Source organism: Herpailurus yagouaroundi, unplaced genomic scaffold (genome assembly GCF_014898765.1).
Source record: "Herpailurus yagouaroundi ecotype Mexico unplaced genomic scaffold, PumYag 141, whole genome shotgun sequence".
In the NCBI taxonomy this organism is placed as follows: Eukaryota; Metazoa; Chordata; class Mammalia; order Carnivora; family Felidae; genus Herpailurus; species Herpailurus yagouaroundi.
In genome coordinates this window covers 16,872,291-16,886,580 of record NW_024412396.1, presented here as the reverse complement: position 1 = coordinate 16,886,580, position 14,290 = coordinate 16,872,291, and positions in this window count along the sequence as shown.

Here is a 14,290-nt window from a genome sequence, read left to right as displayed (position 1 = left end):
GGCTGAGGGATGAAACTAGCTATAGATTTCAGAGATGTATCAGGTAAATAAATATTTAAGTTGAAAACAGAAGTGTTACTACAGGCAAAATACTCTGATTTGCCAATTAACAATGGTTGTTTTGTGTTACAAAGACATTAAACCTGACATTTCTACTTGTACTGTTCATGCTGACCTGTGTTTATCTGAAATATTCAAGTAATAGATGTCAAAATTTTATTTTTATTTTTTCCTGAACTGAATTATGAGGACAGCAGCTCCTGCTTTGTATTTCCAAATAACAAACCTATGGCTTCACAGGTGAACAAATCAAGTGATGGAATAGTGACAGCTTGGACCTTCACTGAATTACTAGAGTGGGAGCTTCCTTTGGTTTATTAGATGGTTTTGTGCTAGCTTGTAGATTGCATTTTGTGCTACTGTGTACTTGAAAGAATGACTGTATCTTTCTCAACTTGCTTGTTGGCTAACAGGAAGTAGACAAAATTTAACTTAACCAACAAAGTGATTAATTTTAAAGGATACAGGAAGAACTTTATGTGTGGAATAGTTAGGAATAATAACAGGAAGGAGTTTAGGGGGAAGAGTACAATTCATGATTATGGAGGTATAAGTTTCTTGAGGAAGAGATATGATTAACAAAAATAAAAGGCTACACTGGGAGCATAAAAATTTACAGGGTCTCTTACTTTTGAATCAAGCAATAATACTGAAATTTTCTTTACCTAGCCACCTATGGCACACAGAGCTGAAGAAAGCCATGTAGGAAATTCACACAAGTGTAGCAGGAAAAAAAATCTTCTTCTCTGGGGTGACAAAATGTGACACAGTTCTTGGCTGGCTGTTTTGGGTTAGCAGAATTTGGTGAAAGGAAGTTTGAGCTGCTAGGAAAATCTATGTTTTTTTCTTGAAAAGCTTATTTTTTCCCATGAGAAACCATGAAGTGAAAATTGCTACTTTCACACTACCCTCTACAAAAATATGAATAAATTCCATTCTGTTAAATATTAATTAAAATAGTACTCATTTGGGGGCGCCTGGGTGGCTCAGTCAGTTGGATATCTGACTCTTGATTTTAACTCACGTCATGATCCCAGGGTCGTGGGATTGAGACCTGTGTGGAACCTGCTTGAGATTCTTTCTCTTTCTCTCTCTTTCTCCCTCTGCCCCTTCCCCCACTTGTGCACTTTCTCTAAATTAAAAAAAAAAAAAAAAAGCACTTGTTTGATTCATAAAAAGAGTTGAGATAAAGCTCTCACCCTGTCTTTTGGATCTGTTAAAGTATATAGGCAAATTGGATTCTGTAGGGGTTGTTATATTCATTTATTCATTCATTCAGCATTATTTCTTGAACAGTAGGTAATGGGAATGTCATGATGAGAGACTGTCTGTTTCCTTGGGAATGCACAGTATAAAGGGAGAAGACAGATATATAAACAAAAAATTGAAATACAATGTTAGACCTCTGCTTGAAGTATGTACAAGGCAGTTGGGAATGATTGTCAGGGAATGATTGAAACTTACATTTTTAGAGGAGACTGAGGTATTGACAGTTAAGCTAGATCTTCAAAGTCGAAGTATTTTGCTGGATGAAAAAATGGGCTGGGGATTCTAGGCAGAGTAAAACCCTGGAAACATGGAAAGGCTGATGGGTTAAATGCTGTGACAGGGTCCCTTTCCCCCTTCTTATGGAATTGCTTCTTGAAAGATACATGATTGAAGCAAATCTTTAAATTATGGAATGGGCTTCCATTATGGAAGAGAGCAGGAAGATTTGTCTGGTTATAGGGACCCATCTGGGAGGTTAAAGTTTCACTGGGAACAGCAAGGAGGTACCTAAATATTTGTTGCTTTGAGGTTGTTGAATTTTATTTGCCCAAGTAGAATGGAAGAAAACAGTGCAGGATGATGTCTAGGAAGTAAGGAATGAGGCATTTGGGGAGGGTTTGGGTCCTTAATGGTTTGTGAAAGAGATTATCAGGACCATATCTCTAAAAGAGAAGCAATTCAAATGCCAAACATCCTAGTGTTTACCAGCAGGAGATTTAGTTTGTACTGCAAGGGAGTGTGGACTTACCCCCAGAGCAAATACACAATTGTGTGTGTTTTACTCTGCTGAAGGCTCTTGAAATCAATTTCTAACCCATAAAATAGAAGTTTCCCAAACCAAATCCACTATAAAATTTATCTCTGTGGAAAGGCCATAGCTGTTACAGGAGGGCAGGATGGTAGATCAGGAGGCTTTTCTGTTTAAATATTTAAATAGATTTCTATTTGAACAGCTAAATGAAACCAAACTCACTTTCTTATCTCAATAATTAAAAAGAAAATTGCTGAGCTTTCTTTGCCAAGTGTCCATGCCATTTCCCCCCCTGTCTTGAGCATTCTTAACGTGGTGCCTATGGTTTGGTTCCTTTTTGGACTAACTCAAGCAGTCTTTTAGCAAGCCATACACATTTCCAGAGCAACCGTGGGCCTGACTTCATTGGCTTCTTAATGAAGAACAGACTGGCTTAATGATTAATTGCCACATAAATGGGGCTGAACCATGCGTCACCCAGCCTGCCCCTCAAGAGGACGGCCTTCTGGGGCTCAGCACATTTCCCGTAATTGGCAGCTATAGATCTGTTTCTCTTAGTGATGCTTATATCAGAAGGTGCCTCTTTTACTTGCATTAACGGGCAGTTTTAATCTTGACTTCCGGTTTCGTTTATTAATATTTCCCCTGGTAACATTAGCTGAGTTTTTCTGTCTTCATTTTTTCGTTACCCCACTACTTCCTGATTCAGAAAAATTAGAAAAATACAGATAGAGAAATTAAGAGTACCTAAAAATGTTGCCATCTACTTACCAATTACAATCATTATCATTCTGATATATTATTCCTGACCTTTCTGCCTGCAGATCTGTGCATATAAAATATGTATTTACATAATAGAAACACACTGCAATATATATGAAACTATATCTATATCAGTATCTATACACCTACATGTACACATGAATACACATACTGTTTTAATATATTATTAATGCCTTTCAAGTCAATAAATATACATTTATTTTATGATTTTGTGCAAAGATTGGCACCATCAGTTACTTGAATCTCTTCACTTTTCCCTGGGATCATGGAACTTTGGTGGCGTTAATATGTTCTATTTCTTTGATATAGTTGTGTGGTCCTAGAAAGATTGGAATAAAGCCACTTACAATTATGGGCATAATAAAAATAATACAAATATTTAAAGCAACTCAGGACCCCTATAAACAGCTATAAAGAAATTTACCAGCCTTTATTTCCTATTTGGTATCTGGCCTATTCTTTACAGACTATAAAATGAAAGTGAACATTTTGCACTACTGGCCTTCTGTAAATAGTTTATGACCGCGTTGTTATCTCCTGTCCAGAGCTACAGGGGTTTAGAACCACCATTTAAAGAAAGGCCAGCCTTGCACAGCAGGTACCATGTATGCGCTTGTTTAAATGGACACCAGCAGAGGGCAGTGCACGTCCAGGACATAACCCACCATAGAAAAGGGCTGCTGAATGAGTGGCAGAGAGCTTTTTAACATTGCTCTAAATGCAAACAGCACACTATTTTAGTGGAACATTATTAGTCACTTTGTGAAATATTTTAAGAATTTAAAGTCATGACATTAGAGGATGGAGGTAATGCAGCAAACTTAAACATTTTATTCGTTTAATAAACTTTTATTGGTCACGTACAAATGACACACAGTAGAAATCTATATATGAGACCAAATCTCTGCTACAGATCAGTAGGAGATGAAGATGTTGTAATTGTGTCCAAGTGCTACAACAACACTCATGCTGGATGTATTAATTCTATTCTAGAGGAACTCAGAAAAGACCCAACAGAGGAGTTACATTTGAAGAGAGTCTTGAAGGATAGCAGGTGGGGTCAGGGAGGAAGGTATGATGGGGTTAAAATGTTGGGAGCAATGGTAGGTGATTTTGTTTTCTATTACAGCAGAATGTAAGCTGGAATTTCCAGAAAAGGATTCCAGATCACAAAAAAACAATAGTGAGAAAGCTGTTATTTGTTAGTGGATTTTATGATATTATTTAGAACAAGTGGCTGAAATGTAATAAATTCATACAATGCAAAAAGCACAATGATATTTATCACCAGCCACCTTCAGGTAATCACCACATTGTCACTATTGCCTTGTCTTCTGGTGGCCTCAATTAGTGAGCCAGTATTTACACATACATATACTGTGATTACTTGTGGATGTGTGCAGGAAAAGGGAGGTGAAAAATGTGTTTAACCGGTATCTCTTCATTGTTCTTAGAGCTGGTGGGCGCTTGCCACAACTGATGCTTTAATCAGTGATAAGTTCCTGTGGCCTCTTTCATGGGTTGATTCACATTCCCTGAGAGCCCATAACACTTTTGGATCTGGATGGGGTCTCGTTTTCCTTTGCCTTTTATCCTAGGGGTTAGCCAATACAACATGCATACAGACTACAGCCTTAAATGTTGACTGACTTTACCTGTAATGCCATGCTCTTTTCTTACAAAAAAGAAAATAATGCTACAGGAAAGGAGGACAATGGAGAATACATGGAGAGACTATAACTAGCTTTTCATGTGACAGGACAATCTTCAGGTTAGACCTGAGTTGTAGCCCAGAGGAATAATTTCTGGAGGAAGACAGTGTAGAACTTTCTACTGAACTACATCTTCTGTGTTTCTAGCCTTTCGAGCCGCTTGTGTAATTAACAAATGTTTATATAGAGTGGTGAAGACATTCAGCCAACTAGCAGAACTTGTGATTGTGATTATTTTGTATTAAATCACTCTCTTTCTGCAGCTCCTTTAAGTCTGTATTTTGGGAGGTATTCAACAGAGATTTCTTAAAGGAACTAGAGTGGTTTGTGTTTATGGAACTTTACTTACATAACGTTCCTTTGTCTTTCTTTTCTTTTCTTTTTGCTTATTTGTATCAGGAAGTGGCTGGCAAGTAGCCAGGTGGCAATATTCTCTTTTGAGTACTCTTTCCCTCATTGGATAGTCACCTGCTATATAGTTATAAATGAAATTTAGGGGATCTTCCTAAGCAAGGCAGAAACCCCAGAAGCCATGCAGAAAAGATGAACATAACTGACCACTGAACTAATTAAGATCAAACCAAACTGCTATTGTAAAGAGCTTCCCCCTCCAAGTGACTCAAAAGATATAAAAGCTATTTCTCTCTCATGTAACATTTCTGAGGCAAGCATTGCAGGTGGGAGGTAGGCTGTGAGTGGACCGTGTGGTCATTCAGGAACTCGGGCTCTTTCCAAGTTGACAAGTTGCAGTGTGCCAGTTATCATTTTATTGCCTTTAAGCTCCACATTCACTTTTAATACATGCTTTCTGGTAGGGAACAGAATTCTTGAGGCATCTTTCCTTTATAGTATGCAAGATGTCAAGCTTTCTCAATAGAGGGTGCTGGAGGGATGTTGCTGGAAACCGGAGTTTTTCCTACTGCTTCTGGTGGCTGCATGGTGGATGAGCAGTGCGGATGTGAGGATGTCCAGTAGAGTTCTGCCCCAAATGTGCACCCAGAATGAGCAGTACTTTGGCAACCTTACAGCCTCAGCCATGTCCGGTGATGATTTTCCTGAGGCCCACTTAACACCAAAACTTGTTCCTAAAGTCCTTCTGCCCACAGGGGTGCCACAATTCCCTTTGTAGTCCCCCCCTCCCCCTTTGCATGCCTATGCCACCAGACCTGTGTTGACTGTCTGTACCTACCTGCACTCTGGAGGGGTGCTTCCTCCTTGTCCAGTGACTGCACACCAGCTCTGGCTTGGCCAAACAAACAAAAGTCTCTGCTGTTTAATGGGCTAAATTAAATGAGGCCTGAACTCCAGCCTTGGGAAAGGAGCCCCTTTCTAAGTTTGGCCTTCACTGGATGCTCTCTTTCAGCTCTTGGGTCCCATATAGTGTTTCCTCATATCATTTATCAGAGTTTAAGAGTTCTTTATATTAAAATTCCCCCTGGACTCTATCTCCTGATTGGATCCTGACTGATACATGTGGCTTTGTCATCTCCTCGGATATTGTCCTCTCCGTGCTCAAAACTGGGCTGTTTTGTCCATGTTCAAGTTCCACTTGGTAGAAGGAGGAAGAGAGCATGGAGGGAGCATGGCTAATTTTTTTTAAAGTGTATTTATTTATTGAGAGAGAGAGAGAGAGAGAGAGAGAGAGAGAGAAAGAGAGAGGGAAAACGAACAAGTAGGGGAAGGGCAGAGAGAGGGAGAGGGAGAATCCCAAGCAGGCTCCATGCTGTCAGTGCAAAGCCCAATGCAGGTCTTGATACCACGAACTGTGAGATCAGGACCTGAACTGAGATCAAGAGTCAGATGCTCAACCAAGTGAGCCACCCAGGCTCACTGGGCATGGCTACTTTTTGAGGCCTAAATCTGGGAAGAGATATACACTACTCCTGCAGACATTACATTGGTGAAAGTCCCAGGTCACACCGAACTTCAAGGGAAGTACATTCTAGTCATGCATAAAAGAAGGAAGCAGAACAGATTTTGGCGGGCACCTGATAATTCCTATCACAATTATATAAAATTTAAAAATCTATATGGTAGGGGCACCTGGGTGGCTCAGTCAGTTAAGTGTCTGTCTCTCGATTTCAGCTCACGTTATGATCTCATGGTCATGAGATAGAGCCCCCTAGCTGGGGATTGGGATTCTCTCTTTCTCTCCCTCTCTCTCTCTCAGCCTCTCTCTCCCTCTCTCTCCTTTCCTGCTTTCTCTCTCTCTCTCTTTCAAAACAAACAAATAAATAAACATTAAAAAAAAACCCTATATGGCAGAAGACCTCGCAAGCAAGGTAAAAAAGAACCATAAACTGAGAAGAAAGTTTACATCACATATGGAAATTTGTGGGAGAGTTTTGAGAGATATTAACCAAATGCCCAAAAAAGGGTTAGTATCCTTCAAAGATCTCCCACAAATTGATTCCAAAAATAAAACTCAAATTAGGAAACTGAAAAGGCTAACCAAACCAATAAAAAAAAGTAGAGGATAAATACCATACAGAAGATAGTTAACCTCAGGAGTAATTAGGAAAGTGCAACCATGAGTTAGAAAGCACAACTACTTTCCACCTATTAGACAAAATTTACACACTAAAAATAGCCAGTAAGAGATTATGCACTCATTTCTTCCTTGTAGAAGTATAAATTATAACATTTTTAAAAAGTAGGCTATATATCTAAAAATAAATAATACAGGTAATTTTTTTACTCAGGAGTCCTATTTTTGGAACTCTGTTCCATTGACATAAAAACTCCAGTAGATAAGAAGTTTATTGAGGTATTATTTGTAGAAGCAGAAACCTGAAAGTAATTTGCATGGGCTTCAGTAGAGAAATGATTAATTTTTACCCATACTGTGATATTATTCAGCAGTTAATAAGAATGAATTCATCTTATGTTTATTGATCTAGAGTTATATCCATGATGTATCTAAAGCTAGTAAAAGTAATATGTATATTACAAAACTAAAAGTAATATGTGAAAGCAAACTACTATGCATAAAAAGATTCCATTTGTGTATAAATAAAAAACCAGGAAGTCCATGCACGTATACCTGTGCTTCAATACATTTCTATGAAAAAAAGGTATGGAAGGATGTATACAGGGCTTTCATGGGGAAAGTAACAGAAGGGTAATAGAGGAAGGATAATTAAAAAATAATTTCAAAAGTATTTGTTTGGCTGCTGATGTGAATCCTTTTCTCCCTCAACTATTTTTGCAAAAGAAAAAGAAAGAAAAAGAAAACTTGCCCCTCAACAGGTGAAAATTTCCACCCTCCCAGCCCCACAAACCACCAAGGCCTAGAGAGAAAGAGACAATCTGAGTTTCACATTTTAGTTGTAAAACTATGATGTGTTTAAGGAATGGTTAGCTTCCCAGAAGTCTGATTCACTGAAGCCCCTGGGTCTTAGGAAAGCAAATCAATACCTGTCTCTCTGCCTTGTTGGTTGGGTTTGTTGATTATGTTGTCGTATATTATTTTGCTGATAAGGAGAAAAATTAAGCATTTTTATAAAAGTAGTGGTGAGCTAATTGCAGATCCTGGAATGAAACTCTCAATCTTCAGTCTGCTTTTTGGCCTAAGTTACCTTTTATTTCCGGAATTGTTGTCTTAAACACAGTGTATGTTCTTATAGGTGAAATTGAGATCATCAAAGGAATCCTGAGTCATGAAAGGTACATTTGACATTTTTCTCCTTTTTTTAAGTTAATGTTTATTTATTTTGAGAGAGAGAGAGAGAGACAGAGTACAAGTAGGGGAGGGGCAGAGAGAAGGACACAGAATCTGAAGCAGGCTCCAGGCTCCCAGAGGTCAGCACAGAGTCTGAAATGTGACTCGAACTCAAGAACTGCGAGATCATGACCTGAGCCGAAGTCAGATGTGTAACCGACTGGGCCACCCAGGTGCCCATTTGACATTCTTTTTCTTGTTATTGTGGTGGTTATAGACTTTCCTGTTTTCTAGAATGAGAAGATGAATTGTTTTGTCAAATTTTTGGCTGTAAGTTGCACACATAATCGTAATAAACTTTAGGTCTTACTTGGGTGATAGTTGTTAGAGAAAACCTCTTCATCTGGTGCCAAAGAAGGACAGTTCCAGTTTTGTTTCTTACTTTCATGAACTACTGATACATAGTGATGGTTAAAGGTAGAATAATGCATGGGACGTCTGGGTGGCTCAGTAGGTTAACATCCAACTCTTGGTTTTGGCTCAGATCTTGTGGTTCATGGGATCCAGTCCCACATTGGGCTCTGCGCTGACAGTATGGAGCCTGCTTGAGATTCTCTCTCTCCCCCCTTCTCTCTCTGCCCTCCCCTGCCTGTGTTCTCTCTGTCTCTCGAAATAATAAATAAATAGTACCTTAATAAAGGTAGTATAATACTTAAGTCTGGGGTGCTGGGAGTGGACTTTCATCAAAAGGGGTATGTGGCTGCTGGAGTGCTGATAATGATGTTATTTCTTGACCTGGGTAGTGTGTTATTGTTCAAATACACATTTATGTTTTATTCATTTTTGCATATGTGTATTATATAAAAGAAAGAGGAAAGAAGGGAGGGAGGAGGGAACAAATGACAGAAGAAGAAAGGGAATGGTTGGCTTTGACAGGCAAGTGTGACCATAGAGAGAAGTAATGGAGTTAAAAATGTTTGAGAGACAGTGGTTATCATTATGAACATATGAGTAAGCAGTATATGGCAAACATGGGAAAAGGTATTTTTAACCTAAAATATATAGTAGTACTTGTTATCTGTCTTAGCCTGGGGTCTTTAGAAAACAGTCTGAGGCCCAATCTTACATGTTAATAGTTAATTGTGGAGTGCAATGCCAGGATCAGGAGTGAGGGCAGAGAGGTAGTGGCAGGAAAGGAGGGATGGAAAATGCAATGGGACATGTTAATGAGCTGGCCAGAGCTTTGTGATGTGTGCAAAGGATTACTTGGTTTTAGGAGACATCTGCACTGAGGCTGTAGACTAACTGTGCCTCAAATTAGTCTCAGATCAGGGAGAGAAGGAGAAAAAAATATGTGCCAGTTCTCACATTTCATTAGTCAAAGTTCATTCCATGGATGTCATCTGCCCTTCTCTTGTATTTTGTGCCTCTTAGTCCCTCCAGCTCTGGCTTGGGAATCTGGATTCAAAACAGCAGGGGCCGCAAAATCTGCATGAACAACAGCCCTAGGGGATGAGCAGATGAAGCAAACACCAGTCTGGGCCTTGCCCGTCTGCCCAGAGTCTACAGACTGCTGAGCCTTGACTGTGTGTGCGTGCGCATGTGTGTGTCTATTTATGAGTGTGTATGTGTACTAAGAAAATCCTCCAGTGTTTGATGCTTCAGGGGCAACAGGGAAACTGATGATGGAAGGCAAGAAGTGAGATGCTCTCAGGTCATACCTATAAGCAATAGTTAGGAACTGGGCAGCCGCTCTTGCAGCCCCGCCAGCCATGTAGGTGGAGTGCCACAAGGAGCACAGCCCCACAACAAATGCAGCAATGAACTTTCTTCTGTTGGAGAGCAAAACTTCCTATTCGTGGCTTTCAATAATGCCGTCAGTGCAAGATGATTTAACTGAGTCACTGGTAGCACTGAGCAGAAAACTTTGCCTGAGCAAACCCAGGGAGGCATATGAGAGGAGTCCAGTACGTTATCTGTGGTAAAAACTTAACCTTGCCTTTTTTGTCAGCTATCAAATGCTTTTTTTTGAGTAATCTGATATATATTCTAAAAATGCAAATTGATAATAATTTAATAGTGATTTATCCCCACTCACTCTTCCCTCAATTTCCTCCTAAAAAGAAAAATATATGTGATGAAAGTTGTCTTCAGTTAGACAGTACTTGACTACTTTTTTGTATTAATATCAATAAACGAGAATAATCCTGTATACTTCTGTAACCATTAAAGAAACTGAATCAGTAGTTAAATACCTTCCAATTAAGAAAAGTTCAGGCCCATAAGGCTTTACCTATGATTTCTGTCAAACATTCTAAGCAGGAAATAATTCTAATCTTAAATCAACTATTCCAGAGAACACACAAAGAGCATTTACTTTCCAACTCATTGTGTGCAGGTAGACTAACCTTGATGCCAGAAACAGGCAAACTAAACATATCACTAGGTTTGAGTATTTAGGTGGTAAAACTATATAAAAAAGTAAGGAAGTGGTTATCGTAACAGTCAAGATAATGCTTGACTCTAGGAGGGTAGGAATGGACTTTAATCAGAAAAGGGCATGTTGTTGCATGTGTGCTGACAATGATAATGACTTTTGGCAGATTTTTCTTCCTTCACCTCACTTCTAGGGGTTTCCTTACACATTCTCTGGGTGGTCTCTTCTATTTCTAAATGCATATGCCCAGCCCAGATGTCTTTTCTGACCTCTAGACTCTTAAAAAACATTCAACTGAGTAAATTTTGAAGATCCTATTGGCTTTATTCAGTGATTCATGAATCAGGCAGCATCCAATCTACTAGATAGAAAGAAAATCTGAAAAGCTATACAAGGCAAGAGATTATATAGGCAGAAGGGAGAAGGAACGAGGGAGTTATACTAGGCAAAAAAGTGGGCTGGTTATTGAAGGATTATTTTCCTCATAGGGGATGTCAGGGGTTTATCAGGCACATGACGTAACTAATGTTTATCAGGCAATTCCTGATCAACTGGTTTAATAGTCTATTTCTTTAAAAAAAAATTTTTTTTTAATTTTTAGAGAGAGAGTGAAAGAGAGTGAGAGACAGCATGTGAGAGAGCATGAGCGGGGGGTGGGGAGAGGGAGAGGGAGAGGGAGAGGGAGAGGGAGAGAGAGAGAGAGAGAGAGAGAAAGAGAAAGAATCTTAAGCAAGCTCCACGCTGAGTGTGGCTCGATCCCGTGATCCTAGGATCATGACCTGAGCTGAAATGAAGAGTTGAATGCTCAACTGACTGAGCCACTCATGTGCCCCTAATATTCCATTTCTAGGAGAGCTGAAACTTAAAATTAAGTCTTGATTCGGTGACTTGGTGCTTAGCATAAGTGACTCTATTTTTGGTCTCTTGTCTTACTTTTAACAACTCACTATGTCAGCACCTTGATGACAGTTTCACAGGCATTCCAAACTTGACATGTCTAAACCTCAACTCTCGATTTCCTCTCCCAAACCTGCTTCTCCTCTGTCTTAGTCAATGGCACTATCTAGCATCTAGCCAGTTGCCCAAGTCACCACATTAGGAATCATTTTTGGTTCCTCCCTCTTTATCACATCTCTATTCAAATCTGTTGTGAATTCCTGTCAGTTCTATGTCACATATCTCTTGAATATGTCCACTTCTCTCATTTCTTACCTAGATTATTCAAAGATCTTCCTGTTGTGCCTCCTGTCTTCTATCTTCTCACTGAGAATCTAGGGCTTGTCAAGTTCTGTGTTATTTTTTATGCAGCAAGTATGAAAAAATTTTAAGCAAGAAAATTGGATTATAAAATTCTCCAGTTTCCCATTATGCTCAGAAACAGACCCAAGCTCTATACTCTGTGGTATCCTATCAGACACTGCTCAGTCTTGCTCCTGCTGTGTGTGTGCGTGCGTGTGTGTGTGTGTGGTTTGTTTTTGTTTTTGTTTGTTTGTTTGTTTTTGCAGCTTCATCTGGTGACTTTGTCATTTTCTCTCACTTTGCTCCATCTGGAATGATCCTTTCCTTCAGTACCTTGAACATACTGAGGACTTTCTTGACTTAGGGCCTTCTCATCTTTTATTTTAGCAGAAAAATATCTCCCCCAGTTCTTTGAAAGATTTGCTCTTATCTAAGTTCGGCTGTTTTAGATTCCACAAAAAAATGAGATCATACAGTATTTGTCTTTCTCTGATTTATCTCTCTCACTTAGCACAATGCCCTCAGGGTTCCTCTATGTTATTGCAAAAGGCAGGATTTTCCTTCTTTCTCTTGGCTAAATAATACTCATTTGTATATATGAACACAACTTCATCCATTCCTCTGTTAACAGACACTTAGGTCATTTCCGTATTTTAGCTATTGTGAATAATACTGAAATAAATATGGGTGTGTAGATATCTTTTAAATATCCTGTTTTCATTTTCTTTGGATATATACCCAGAAGTGGGATTGCTGGATCATATGGTAGTTCTGTTTTTACTTTTTGAGGAACTTCCATACTGTTCCCTATAGTGGCATGCTGTCAGCACAGAGCCTGACACTGCACTGATTTACATTATCAGCAACAGTGCACAAGGGTTCCTTTTCTCCACATCCTCGCCCTCACTGTTATTTCTTGTCTTTTGATATTATCCATCTGACATGTGTGGGGTGATATCTCAGTGTGGTTTTGCTTTGCATTTCCTTAATGATTAGTGATGCTGAGCATCTTTTCATGTACCTGTTGGTCAGAGGCTGTGAGGTTGGGGGAACTGGGGAGACGTTATGAGAGGCTAGAAATTTGCAACTAGAAGGTGAATATATTCTAGAGATCTAGTGGATAGCATACTGGCTATATAGTCAACAATACTGTATTATATACTTCAAAGTTATGTTTTATGTGACATAACACAGGTGTGAGCTAATGCTTTGGTGGTAATCATATTGCAATAATAAATGTATCAAGTCAACATTGTATGCCTTTAACTTATACAATGCTATATGTCAATTATATCTTCATTAAAAGCAACAATATTGGCTCTCTCATCCTAAGATCTCAATTTAAATGTCAGTTCCTCAGAGAAAGTTTCCATGCCCACTCTATCTAAAGTAGATACCCCCTACACATTAGTTTCTATCACAGTTTTTTTTTTTTTGGTTGTTGTTTAATCTACTTATTTGTTGTTTTCCTTTATTTTGTCTATAGCCTTCATGCAGGTGTGGGCCATGTATTTTTATTTTTATGCTTATTCCGATGTTAAACAGTGTCTGGTCTATGGTAGGTGCTATTGAACGGTAGAAGCCGATCTGTAACACATTCTTCTTTTGTTTAGTAACTTCTGCATCTCTATTAATTTAACAAATGGGAACTTCCAATTTTCTTTTCTTTCTTTCTTTTTCGGTTTATCGAAATAAGAATTTTCAATGGGGGCTAGTATAGTTTTCTAGAGAGTATAATTTAACAAGTGTAACTTAGATACCTTAGTGCCTTTAAAAATATTAACTTTGGCCTAGAAATTTGAACATTTTAATGTTTATTTATTTATTTTGAGGTGGGAGAGGTAGAGAGAGAGAGGGAGAGAGAGAATCCCAAGCAGGCTCCCCACTGTCAGCATGGACATGCGGGGTTCGATCTCATGAACCATGAGATCGTGACCTGAGCTGAAATCAAGAGTTGACTGAGTCACCCAGGCGCCCCTGAACATTTCTTTTTTTTTGTTTATTGTATTTACAATGCTTCTTGTTATATATACTGGCTTAAAATATGTGTACTTGGGGATTTATGCGAGCTTTATTTTTCATTTTGAACCAGAAAGAGCAACAATCTATGGGCCCCCTGTAAGTCTTTAATCTATTTTTCATTGTCAGTAACTCCACCATCTCCAAGATTCCCCTGGACAGATGAGCTGTGCTCAGGGCTTTGTGGCATAATTGAGACTGTGGCTGGTGGCTTATTCAGCCTCCCATTCTGGCTGCTTTCAGATCATCTCAGGGGATCCATACATGTGTGCAACTGAGATGTTATCAAACATTTTTTGGGTCTGTTTTTCTTTTCCCATTTTCTCCTTTGCCTTCCCCCTGACCCTCAGTTTAGTGCT